Here is a 12774-nt window from a genome sequence, read left to right on the forward strand (position 1 = left end):
ACCAAAATGGAGAGCAAGAAAGTGAAATCAAGAGGTTTTTTGTTTGTTTGTTTGTTTTTTTACATCTTTATTGGGGTATAATTGCTTTACAATGGTGTGCTAGTTTCTGCTTTATAACAAAGTGAATCAGTTATACATATACATATGTCCCCATATCTCTTCCCTCTTGCGTCTCCCTCCCTCCCACCCTCCCTATCCCACCCCTCCAGGCGGTCACAAAGCACCGAGCTGATCTCCCTGTGCTCTGCGGCTGCTTCCCACTAGCTGTCAAAGCAAGAGAGAGGCATGGACATATATACACTACCAAACGTAAGGTAGATAGCTAGTGGGAAATCAAGAGGTTTTAAGTGAGTATCCAGAGGATGTGAAAGGGTTTAGGGACACAGGTCTTGCTCCCAGGAGGTGACTGAATTGTTGGAGCAGGGGATTATGGGATTGTGTCTAGAAAGGCTGTAAGGCATAGGCCAGGTGTTGGGTAATCAGAAATAATCAAGGAGGGCCCCAGGGTCCACTGAGATTCATCCTACATTAAAAGTCATCATCATCATCCCCTAGAGTAATCCCCTCATTTACAGGTGAGGAAACTGAGGCCCAGAAAGGACCCGTGGTTTCTTTTGACAAAAAGTATAATATTTTGCTTACTTTATCTTCTTGGTTCGCAGCATTTATCAAGGACAAGACTCATGCGTATGTGATTTAGTACTTTTAACCCAGTTCATATTTTCTACAAATATCTCTAATTTTATTTTTGCTCAGTTCAACAGACTTATCGTGGGCCTCCTATGCGCTAGGTATTCTGTGCAGTTGAAATATGCAATTATTCTGCCGTTCTTATTGCCCAGAGTTTAATCACCAAAAAAAAACGAGGATCAATTATTATAATGGGGTCGTAGTTTAAGCCCTTCAGTGCCTGTGAAGTCAAGAGGGAGAGTCATTTTATTTCCTATTTCAGAGGTGATAAATATCCTAGAATGTCATCATTATTCTTTTTGTGCCATTTGTAAATCACATTTATAAATCTTTGAGAAAGGAGTACCAACTTAAGTTTATTTTTGATTCATAAAGGTTCTAAATCTTCCCAGTTTCCGTTTCTTCCACTGTAGATGTCTCCAGAGTTGGTTATTCCCACTCATTTTCATTGGTTCTTCTTTCACAGGCAGTATTTCCAGAAATCTGCATTAATTTCTCACAGCAGCCACGAAGTAATTGCATATTTCAGTGGAGGTAACTTAGGATTTATACAATCTATTGATGTAAAGTTGTTCCTGGGCTCTGGTTGCAAGGGAGGGGTCTCAGCAAAGTATGACTGTTTTGGCAATCCAGGAAAGATGTGTCCGGATTCATTACTGCATGTAAGCACTCCTAAACGGAGTAGTCGTACATATTACAGATGAAATGCGAGCTGGTAGGATGAAGTGTTTTTCCTTTTGGAAATGTTATTCAAATTTAGAAATACAGCTCAACCCAGCAGAAGAGAGGCAAATATTTTCTCCTCTAACCTAAATTTCCTTAACAAATTGAACAGTAACTTGCAATTAAAAACATAGAATCTTCCCAAAGTTGAGGACAGACACGAGGTTAGCTTTTGTGCTGTAATTATGTCAACTAGATAAGCAGTGAAATGGCACCCGTCCCCCCATTACGCAGCATCACTCCCCAAAATGATTCTGTTAGCATAAAATATGGAGTCATGTTCCCGACTCTGAGAACACGTGCGCAACAAGGGCTGTCCCCCAAAACAGAACAAAACCAAACCAAGGGCTGTCCTGCCAAACTGCAGGCTTCAATTCTGCAGTTTTTCTTTCCCTTCTTACCTCTCCCTGTGGGAAGATTAGGAAATTTTTCATAATGAAAATGCCCACCGTTAGCTATCGTTAATACCGCTTGGAACTGCTGTTGTCTAGTAACGGTCAAAACTAAAAATCCAAAAATTCTCGTCAGTGGACATGGTTTGCATTTTTCATACTAAAACACCAATAACATGGGACAGTTTATGTGAAGGACGAAGAGTGTTAGGAGCAAGTGGGTGGAGCTCCGCTTTTTGAAGCTGGGGAATTTGTGTCCCGTTTGCCAGAGGGGATTGTTGAGATTCGAGATTGAGTAGCTTTTTCAATCAATCAGCAAGATAAACCGTTCTTCCTCTTCTAATCTAAGCTCCTTATGGTTTTCCCGCAAAAGGGTGGAGATCCAGGATTCCAGAGTCTTAGGAAGCAAAGTCTCCAGCAATAACTAGGAGCTTCGGTCGGTCGGGGCAGGACGCTCTCAGCATCCACGTGAACTTGTGAGGAAAGCACCCCAAGAAGGAGCAGGGAGCAGGGACTTAGGACCCCGCCCATTACAGAGAGCCTCTAGGCAGGAAGTAACCCAGTAGCAGAACCACCCACATTATCAAGAAACCCAGGACCTGCCTAGGTCCCTATTCAGTTCAAGGTGTTGAGATTTGGAGCTTGCGTTTGTTTTGTCTTGATAGTCACACCTCAACAGGTATTTTACTTTGCAGAGAATGCTCTATTTGGAGTTAGTAGCTCCGGCGAGCTTGAACTTGGTCTCCTGTTGAATAGCTATGGAACCCTTAGGCAAGTCACTTACCTTCTTGAGTCTCAACTTCCTGTGAAAATGGAAAGAACTCCCCTGGTGGTTGGGAGGGCTCCACTTTCCAAATATCTCTTCGGTCTGCTTGTGCCACTCAGTCGCCTCGTTCCTAGCCTCTTCCAGTCCATTGTTCACACAGCAGCCAGATGCTATGATCATGTTTCTAAGATGTAAACCTGAACACGTAGCCTTTGAGTCCTGTCACCTCTCCACCACATCCCCCACCACACCCCCCACCCTCGCTTAAATCATCTCAGAACCAAAGTCCCATCTGTAGCCTCTGAGGGTCAACATCATCTGCACCCGCCCACCCCTCTAGTCTCATCACATAAGCATCTCGGTTCCACCTATCCTGATCCTCGTGTACCAGGTTTCGTCCAGCCTCAGGGCCTTTGCACATGCTTCTCCCTCCGTCTGCAATAATCTCTCCTCTCTTCCTCTCCACGTAAATCCTGGTTATTCTTCTGATTTGTCCTCAACGTCTCTTCCTCAGAGGAGCCCCCTCTTCCCAACACCCGCCCTCTTAACCCTGCCGGGTTCTCTTTCCTTCCCTCAGTTACGCGATTATTAGCATCTGTCTCCTTACCCAGACTGTGAACTGCCTGGGGCAGCTCCCATTTCTGGTTTTGCTCACTAATGCACTGGGGTTTCAGTAGGGGTATTGGGCACATAATCATTCCCAGGTTTTGTTATTCATGGGCTGATTGCACATGAATAAGTGATTGAGTGTACAGTGCTAAGCCTCGTGTATGGTACATAGAAGATACTCAGAAGTGTTAGACAGTATTTGTTCAAAGAATCAAGTAGCTTTGGTCTTTGGAGGACATTTCGAGTTCCAGCCCTGCTTTCTAGTTTTCCCCTGATGTGGAACTTTTAAAAATGCTTTTTAGGAAATTGGAGGTATTTGAGAAGATACAGCATAATTCATTTAGGAAGGTGATTATGGACAAGCCAACTAATGATTACTCCTATATGAGGACAGAAGGAAAACTAGCCATTCTCTAAACATTCAGGGGTAGTTTTATTTTCATACTGACACCAGGCCCTTCTCAACTGATTTTTTTTTTAACCGCTAAGACGACATTTAATTTCTACAGCGTTTTCTTCAAGGATCCTCCACAGTCATTTTAACAGACGTTTTACTAATTGGTCTGTAGACCACTAAATGAACTAGTTGGTGACGCAGGAGCCAAAATTAGTTTTCATCTAAGTGATACGCATCATAATTTTATTTCTTTGGATAGAAAACCGACAACAAACAAACAAGATTCCAAATCACTGTTGAGGTTACACAAATCCTTGAGCGCCAGGAAATTCTATTCAAAGTGAATCAACTTTAGCTTTTTCTTTGTGGAATTCATTGGTTTGTTGCCTGACCTTCGTGTTCTTTAGAGATAGTTAGGAAATTTCATAATCTTGTTAAGAGCAGCAAATAAAGTGCAGGTCGTTAAGGCCAGTAAGCATTTTTCGCAATTAGATCTCTTGGCCCGACTCCTCTTTAAGATTCAAAGGCTTCAGAAACTCTGAGGCTACTTATTTCATTACTGCTCAAGAATGTTCTTTTTTAACAAAAGGCTACTTTTGCCCTAATTGGACTATTTTAAATGGTGTTCCGTTGCCAGAGCTTCACAACATGCCTTGGGACATGGACGTTCGTAGGACAGACAGGCTAAAATCTGATGAGACAACTTAGTGAGAAAAGAATTTAGAGAAAAGATAGATTCCCCTCTGCTTTGAGCTTCTCTGCAGTTAAGTAGGAAGGGATGGGTTAGTGAACATCATTACATGTGGTGTCATTACCACCACGAGTTCCTGGGAAAGGTGAGCCCACCTGGTTCGGCATGGAGGAGCCCACCCATCCCCAGCAAGGCACGTCCAGTGAATGTCCTCCTTTGACGAGGATCTTTGTTCTTCCCACTTGAGAGTATGTTCCTTGTCTAGGGCCCACCCGTCTGTCTTTCTGATGACACCGTTTCATCCCAGTTTCATCCCACCATCCCTTCTTGGGGTCAGTATAATCAGCCATTAACACTTCCCTTCGCTTCAAGGCTGAGGTTGGGTCATAGCAGTCCAGCTGTGCTGCCCAGTGGTTAGAGCGTGCACTTGAAGTTGGGCAGGCCTTGTTCAAATCCCATCTCTCCTGCTCATGAGCTGCACATCTTTTAGGAAGCTGCCAGCACTCCTCGGGCTTTTACTTCCTGGTCACCATTGACCTTCTTACTGTGAAATGGGATGAAATTGTGCACGTAAAGCACTTAGCACAGCACCTGGCACAGAGCAAACACCCAGTGCTTGGAGTGCACAGTATCACATCCTTGAGATGGATGCCAGGATCCAGAAGAGGCTTTCTTTCCCCATAAATGAGTGGGACGTAAGATCTGTTTTATGGGTGTTCTTATGTGATTTATTTGCAGCTAAGCATTTACTGAAATTTGACAGCTGGAATTTTTAGGAACCACATGTGGGCCAGTATCTCCTGTAAAAGTGGTGACTACGAGCCAGGCTCCCTTCTAAGCCCTTTTCTACAAATCTTTACAACTCCACTTATAGGTAAGGCACAGGGAGAGGTAGGTAATTTGTCCAGGTTTGTAGGGTTATAACAACAGCTAACACTGGACCCTGTGCTTAGATCTTTGTCTCAAAACCCTAGGAGGGAAATACTTTAACGTCCCCCATTTCCAACTGGGACACTGAGGCACAGGGGTAGAATGATTTACCCAAAGTCACACGTCTGGTAAACGGAGCAGGGATTCAGACCCCTGTGTGTCTCCCCCCCAGAGCCCCGACAGTGTTCATTCTTTACCCAGTGTTACTGGGCCTTGGTTACCACTGTATCAGTGCCTGGCACATGATGGGTTCCCCAGTAATTCTCCAAATGAGTGAGGACAACAGATAGCTAACGTTTATGGAGCCCTCGCTCTGTGCAGGGCCATGCACCCTAATTACTTTCTCTGCACAGCCTAATTAATTCTAACACCACCCAATGAGATAGGTCCTGCTGTAAACCCATTTCGCTGGTAAGAAAACTGAGGCACTGAGAGGTTAACTTGCCCAAGATGCTACAGCACATAAGTGACACGGCCTACATTGAAGCCGAGGCAATCAGCCCTAGGGCTGGAGCTTACAACCTTCACCGCGGACCCCCATCACATGTAAAACTCCTGCCTCCTCTTGCCCGTCTTCATGCAGTATCCGTTAGAAGCCCCTCCTCACTTGAAACTTAAATGACCGTGGTGACATGAAACATCACGAAACATTGTTGTAAATCCTGTGTGACGACAATTCTGTTGACGGAAGAATCTTCCTACACGTCCCTTCCTCTAATGGTCAGAGACCTGAGGGTAGAAATTTTATTCTAGCCAGCCCTCTAGTCTGAGGAAATCAACTAACAAATTTAAGTTTGTACAGGAGATTTATGAGACCAATATGAAGTTTATACCAAGGAGATGGAAATGACATAAAATGGCTTTCATAAGGCTTTGCTGTGATGCTTGCAAAAACCTGGCCACACGTTCTTCCTTCTACGTGCGGCTATATTTGCTGTTACCGTAGGAGATCATGCCAGTATGGATGGTTAAATGCAGTAAACTTGACGTGTAGAAAGAAGCGTGAACCCTTCTGAACTAAGCGTGCGTCTCCCAATTCAAGGTGAAAACCACCAGCATCCTTAGCGGAAGGTCTTCAGGTGCACAAACACTCTCTGTGCTTCTGGGTTTCATCCCCGTTAAATGGTGATGATAGTAGCACCACCCTCATGGGAAGACTACGTGAGTTAACGTAGACAGAGTGCTTAGACTAAGTCTTCGTCTGGCAGGACAGCAGGGCGCTGTCGCCCTGTTGGCTGTATCACGATTGACGTGTCAGAGACTCCAGCATTTGGCCTCACGTATTCTGTTCACTCGTTAGGTACCAAGGTGAGCGATGCCGCACAGAGAGCTTCCTCGGTGTTCAACCTGGATGTCCTCAGGGAGGACCCCTGTTGACAACCCTCCTGGCGCAGGGTGAGGTAGCTGAGCGCCCAGCAGTCCCCTCCATGTATCCAGGACTCAAGTGTAAATGCCCGTAGGCCAGGCCATCGCGCGCTTCCACCACACCCGACTCCAGAGCTGGGTACCCGAGCGGGCCCAAGGCCAGCCCTTCTGGCTTTCGCTGTGAGTTAGAGAAGGGCCCGCCTTCTTCTGGGCGGACACACCTGTAGCCCACCTGTCCTCATCACCTCCCGGCCTGGGCACGTTGCTCACGGTTGAGCCTGCGCCACTGCTGGAAGGGGGAGGACAGATATGGGGAGGAGAGAAAATGGTCCGAGAAAGAGAAAGAAGCTATTTCCCATTTTCGGATTTTTGGGTGAGGTCTGTCAATTTGGTATTTCTTATTTCTTTCCTCTCCATTGGGGATCAAGGTTCCTTTTTTTTTTTTTCAAGGTTCCTTTTTGACTTCTAGTGGTTCCACCTTGTCACCTGCAAGTTCAGAACCCAGGGAACTTCAGGAGAGCTTAGCTAGGGCTTAGCTAGGGCTGCCTTGTTGCTTCACAAACACTCCAAGACCTCTCTGGGCCTCATATATTTCATTCTCCAAAACATCAGAGGGTACTTTCCTTGATACCACTTTGATCGTGTCAAGAAATGGAACAGGAGACGCTTTAAGATCGAAAGCACTCCTCACGGAATATGTATGTATGTAACAAGATACAACACACGTTTTATTCTTGTTTGGAATCTGACAGTTATAAAAATGGACACATAATCAGGTTTGTGTCAATCTTAGCTATGAATGTAAGATCAGAGCAGAAAATGCTTTTGTTTCGAGAGTAGGAAAGACCATGAAATGCCAACAACTGTGCACGAGAGGAACATGACAGTCTACAGATGCGTGAATAGGTGACTCAGGTGATAAATTATTTGCGAGGCTGCTACATGCCAGCCGCTGTGCTAAGCTCTGGGTGTCCTATAGTGAACAAAACACACAGTTCTTGCCCTTGTGGAACTTAGGGCCCCATGAGAAAATGTCGGCCATCAACGGAAAATCAAATAAGTACATAATTACACATCTCAAAACAGCTGTGAAGGGTGTGATCCCGTTTGACTCAGCGCCATCTCCTGTGGGAATGTTCTCCAGCATCACTAGTCTTCAGGTAGAAACGGGGAGGCAGGTGATTGGCCAGAAAGATAGGCCAGGGCTTTTCAGATGAGTAAGAAAGAATAAGAGAGGGGCAGGGATGGTTGAAGACATTTGCGAGAACATCCTCCAGGGATGAACAGCGCTGAACCCTTGGAATGTGAAGGACCATATTTAACTGACTTGTAACCTGAAACCAGTCCCTCCTCCAGCATTAAATACATACCTGGAAAAGACACTCGCGTTTCAAAGAAGGACTTAAGGGACCTAGACTGTAGAGGGATTCAGCTGTAGAAACACCTTGTTTCCAAGTACTCACCACTGGGCTTTCCTATGATATGTTGAGCTGCTTCTTTAAATTACCACCTTTAAGATGAGGTTAAAGTAGGCATGTTCATTTTAAGATGCAAAATGGTTCAAAACCACTGTAGTTTAATGGACCTCTGTGACCCATCGTTCACAATGGGATTTCGGGGTGATGAAATCAAGGCTTCCAAAAGGAGATAAGCACAATTTTGTTGATGAAGATAGGATTTTGACCTGAGAAGAAAAGCATCTTGTAATAGTGTAGGCCTAATACTTTTTAATCTGAGTACATCTATGATTTTTAGCCTCTTTCTTTAAGATGTGTCATCTCTTTTATCACTCGGAGGCTGGTAGCCATGTATATTCTATATTTAGGGGGGAAAAAAAAACAGTAAAGCATTTTGAAACATGATAGGCTTAAGTTTGACAGAAGGAAGACTCCTCTAATAGGAAAATTAGCCAGGCTATACATTTCATCCACACAGGGCACTCAGAATATAATGAGGGGATCTTCCCGCTGAAGAAATACCAAACCTAGGAAAAAAACATCAGGACACATTTAGAAATTACCATGGACAAACCTCACTGCGGTCCTTACTGCAAACCGAATGCACCCGTACAGATGTAAGTTCTACTACACCGGAACTGAGGTCTCTGTGAGTGTAGTCTCCTTGTTCATACCGTCTTGAAAGTGAGTACTTTGCACAGAAACATATTAATTTGAACACCATTTGTTCACTAAGACCCATATTCCTTCTTCACCGCCATAATCCCTCTATTTTAGATAAGTTGGCCTTCCCTTTATCAAGCCCCAGAGCAGACTATAAATTTGAAATAAATTAAGGCAGACAGGAGTTTGCCTGAATGAAAGAAGTATTTTTAATCCAACCTAAATCAGGGCTTGAAACCTTTTACTTTTCCGTATTGCTTCCAGTGGAATCTAAGTTTTAATTAGTTTGACAACATAGGTGTGATATTTTACAGAATGCAATCACTGCCCCTGTATTTAATTAAATGAACCCTATAAAACCGGGGTTTTAGCCCGGGGCGTAATTTATAGTAGGCTGAATTGAAAACTGCATTAGCACTTTATACTGGGGTCGTTTGCACAGGTAATAGAAATCGAGGTGATCGTGATACGCAGATCCTCAGAAACCAAGTGTCTTCCCATAAATAGAAACGTATTGCCTAATTTAGAGAGAATATGCTATGTCTTTTCCAGATAGATCTTAAAATACCGCGAAATGCTTATAATTATGTTGTAGGGAACTTTGAAAGCTTTCTGGCTCCTGTTTTGAAAGGTGATTTTAAAAAGAGTATGACAGTAGTTTCACCAGTGGAATTTCTAGGTAGACCGTGAAAACCAAGAGTCTTTCTAGGTCGTGAGCTTAATTACCGTTCCAGCGTGTGTAGGTTTTGCCTTCCTCGGCCAGATCCAACCTCTCATTAGATGCCACGGTGAAATGCTACCCACACTGCATTTCATCTGACCGTTTCTTAAGTGGCTTGCACCTCCTGTGGCCTCATTTTTCCCCAAGAAATCCTTCCAAGTGGTGTCCCGTCAGCCAGGAGGGGAACAGGTCTCCCTGAGTAACCTCAGAAAATACTTGGTGAATGGGTGAAAGATGGACAGCTGGGTTATCCATGAAATGTACCCCCATGTGGGAAAACCTACCAGCTTTGCGTTCGTTCTCAGGACCGTGGAAAACATACCCACGGGCACCTCATGCAAAGAGCCGGAGTCATGCTACCCAGGCTTAAATGCAACCGGGAGGGAATCCTTCCATGCCCTCGGCATCTTGTCCCTGGAGATCGTATGCTAAAGGACCTCTTGAAGGTCCCTTAGTGTCCTGTCACTTTTGCAGCAGTGATGTTTACCCTGAGATAAAGGAATTGGATTTTCACCCTAATGGCACCTACATCCCAGGGGACCATCCAGAGCCTTAGGTGAATAACGTAAGCATTTAATTTATAATAAAGTTTACCAGCAGCATTTTTTCTCCCCAAACATTCCATTTCCTTGGTTTTAGAGCTGCATAAACTGTTTTAAAGGCAATCTGCTCAATTGGGCGAGTTAATGATATTTAATTTGACTGGGCCAAACGTCACGGGATGAGCATTGCGCCTGTCATTGCAGCCATCATCACCGCCGTCTTGTGTAATGTACATGTAATGCTAATCCCGGGAATAAAGGTTGTCATTCTCGGTTGGCTGACGGCATGCACCGGACTCATCACCTCGCTAAGTCTCTCAGTGATGTGATTCCAGGATGACAGGGTAATAAGTGTTATGTGCACAAGGTAATTGCAAACAAATTTGGCCGCAAAAATGGATTGTCTAGGAGAGTAAGTTCCTGCCTTGTCTCATCGTCTTTTAAGAGAATGTAATGATGCCTAAAATACGTTGTCAAGAAGCTTGTGTGGCAGGGGTCAAGTCGTCCTGTAAGATTTCTCCGTTGCACCGCCCGCCCCAGAGAATCCCAAACTGCGGACTGAAAATATCAATATGTGTGTCGGTAGCGGAGGAACGTTTGGGCTGGGAACTTCCCTGAAACATCAAAAAGCCTCTCAGTATACAAATGCCTCTTAAGACCACCTAACTAGGCTGCATTTTGCTTCTTTGATTTGCAGACTCTTTTCTCCTGGGAAAATGTGACTGTTTTGGGGTAGGATCCCCGTGAGCACTGGCATCTTAGTAAACTCTTACGATGTGCATGCTAGGCTGTAAAGCAGATTATCTCATTCAACTTTATAATAACCCTAAGAGGCGTGACACTATAATTACATTTATTTTGCACATGAGGAAACCAAGACTCAGAGGGAAATAAATTGTCCAAAGCGACAGTCCGGAGTCTAACCCCGGTCTGATTCCACAGTGTGAGCCCCTGGGCACTGCAGCCCTGAGCCGTAAGAAAGGAGCCGGTCCCCTGGCTTGTGGAGCGGCATATTGGAACTGTGTTCGATTAACATATACAGGGCACCGGGCTCCTGAAATTGTTGGGTCCGCTTCAGTGGTCAGAACTGCCTTTCTGTGGGACCCGGCCGTGAGCGGGGGTGACGATATGGTGGGGATGAGAGGACGCTTCACAGTCGCCGACCAAGTTCCTGGCCTCCCTTGGGATTTGCCACCTCCTCTTTCTCTGCATCTTAGGCCCTCGGGATGTTATGGGTGCCGATGCATCAATGCCGTTGAATAATACCCAAAGTCAGAGAGATTCGGAAAAGCTTGCCTGCGTCTGTAATCGTGTGCGCCCGGACACAGGGCAGCTCTTTGCCCCCGAGAATCTTCTTAGCTTAGACTGCTGCAGACGCGTCCATCCTTTAAGTGTTGTAGGTACCATTTAAGCATCTGCTTAGTGGTTCTAGCATTGGTTTAGACACCTGTACAAGAAAGCAAGAGTTGCCATCACTTTTCTGTACAAAATAATAATAATAATAAGCTGAGTAAAATACACTCCTAATGAGAAAAGCATTTTCACCCACTGTTTTATACACATCAGAGGAATGTCTGTAGGAACAAATACTACACTCCTGTCTAACTTTACAGTACATCGGTGCAATATCTATATCTATTGGGGCGTTTGGGGCTGCAGGGAGTTAAAATACAAGTGAAAATGGCCTCAGGTATGAGGATTGTGTTATCAAATATGACAAGAAGTTTGGGGTTAAGAGGTTCTAAGCTTGGTCGGTTCATCTGCTCAATGATAATCATCAAGAGACCCCAATTCTCTATTTTTCTGCTCTGCATCCCTTAGTGTGTTAACCTGGCCTCAGAGACCCGGCTCCATGTCTAAGCAAAAGGAACCAGACCTCCACAATGGGCTAAAGCCAATTAAACCCACATCTCAAGTCTCCCCCAGAGGGAATGCTCTCTGATCTGGTGGAAAGGAAAGAAAGTCCAAGCTCTTTCAGCAGAGAGGAAGCAGGAGGAACAAGGAGGGGTGCTTTTTATCAGGCAGCTGACCTTTCCGCTGAGGTATTTGCAAGACCTAATTATGTGGATAAAACGTAAAGACTCCTAGGATGGCTTTCTTTTTTTTTTTTTTAAGACACAGTTGGAAGGCTCCCTTAGAAGAAAGTCCCATGCTCATTCCTGTTTGGCAAAAGGCCAACTTGCAGACCCATTCAAAAGTCTTACTGTGAGTTCACTGTGGGTAAAACTACCTTTAGCACACGCCATCCCCAGCATGGCGAGCTGGCACTGGCCAAACCGACATCTCCTCAGGGTGCTGTCTACGGCATTCATTTAATCCAGGGAGAAATTTACTATGGCATCATAAATTCGTAGATGATTTGACTCCCGGTGTCACGCGTTAGTGGAAAATACGGCTCAGACAGTTCGGCCTTGGCGCGAATTTCACAGCACTCCAACCTGGGCTTCATTCCCCCGCCCTCACCTCATCCCCAAGCCCTCAGAGTTCTAGGCTCTGAGCAGGGAAGGGGTCGAGGTGCTCAACTGGTTTGCAAAGCTAGGAAGAATTCCTTCATGTCCTTTCATTCTGTCCTCCATGGAGGAGGAATGAAGACGGCCGTGGTGTTAAATCCTGGTGTTTCCACTCCTCCAGGGTGAGGGATGGTAAGAGTTTGATGGTTCAGCCATTCACTTATTTACTGGTGCACCTGAGTCATTTTGCAGCCCACAGTTGCTGCTCAGCCTAACTCCCTCATGATGATAGTAAATTACTTAAGTGGACTGACTCCAAATCATTAATAATCTCCACTGGCGATTCATTTGGGCTTCATTACAAGGAAAGAATCCGAC

At 44.9% G+C, this 12774-nt stretch overlaps 1 protein-coding gene across 3 annotated transcripts in view; it reads left to right on the plus strand.

Moving 5' to 3' along the window:
- The window catches only part of PDZRN3 (PDZ domain containing ring finger 3), a 247387-nt gene that overhangs the window by 205903 nt on the left and 28710 nt on the right, over positions 1–12774 (plus strand). The gene's annotated exons all lie outside the window — the stretch shown is intronic.

Source organism: Orcinus orca, chromosome 10 (assembly GCF_937001465.1).
Source record: "Orcinus orca chromosome 10, mOrcOrc1.1, whole genome shotgun sequence".
NCBI lineage: Eukaryota > Metazoa > Chordata > Mammalia > Artiodactyla > Delphinidae > Orcinus > Orcinus orca.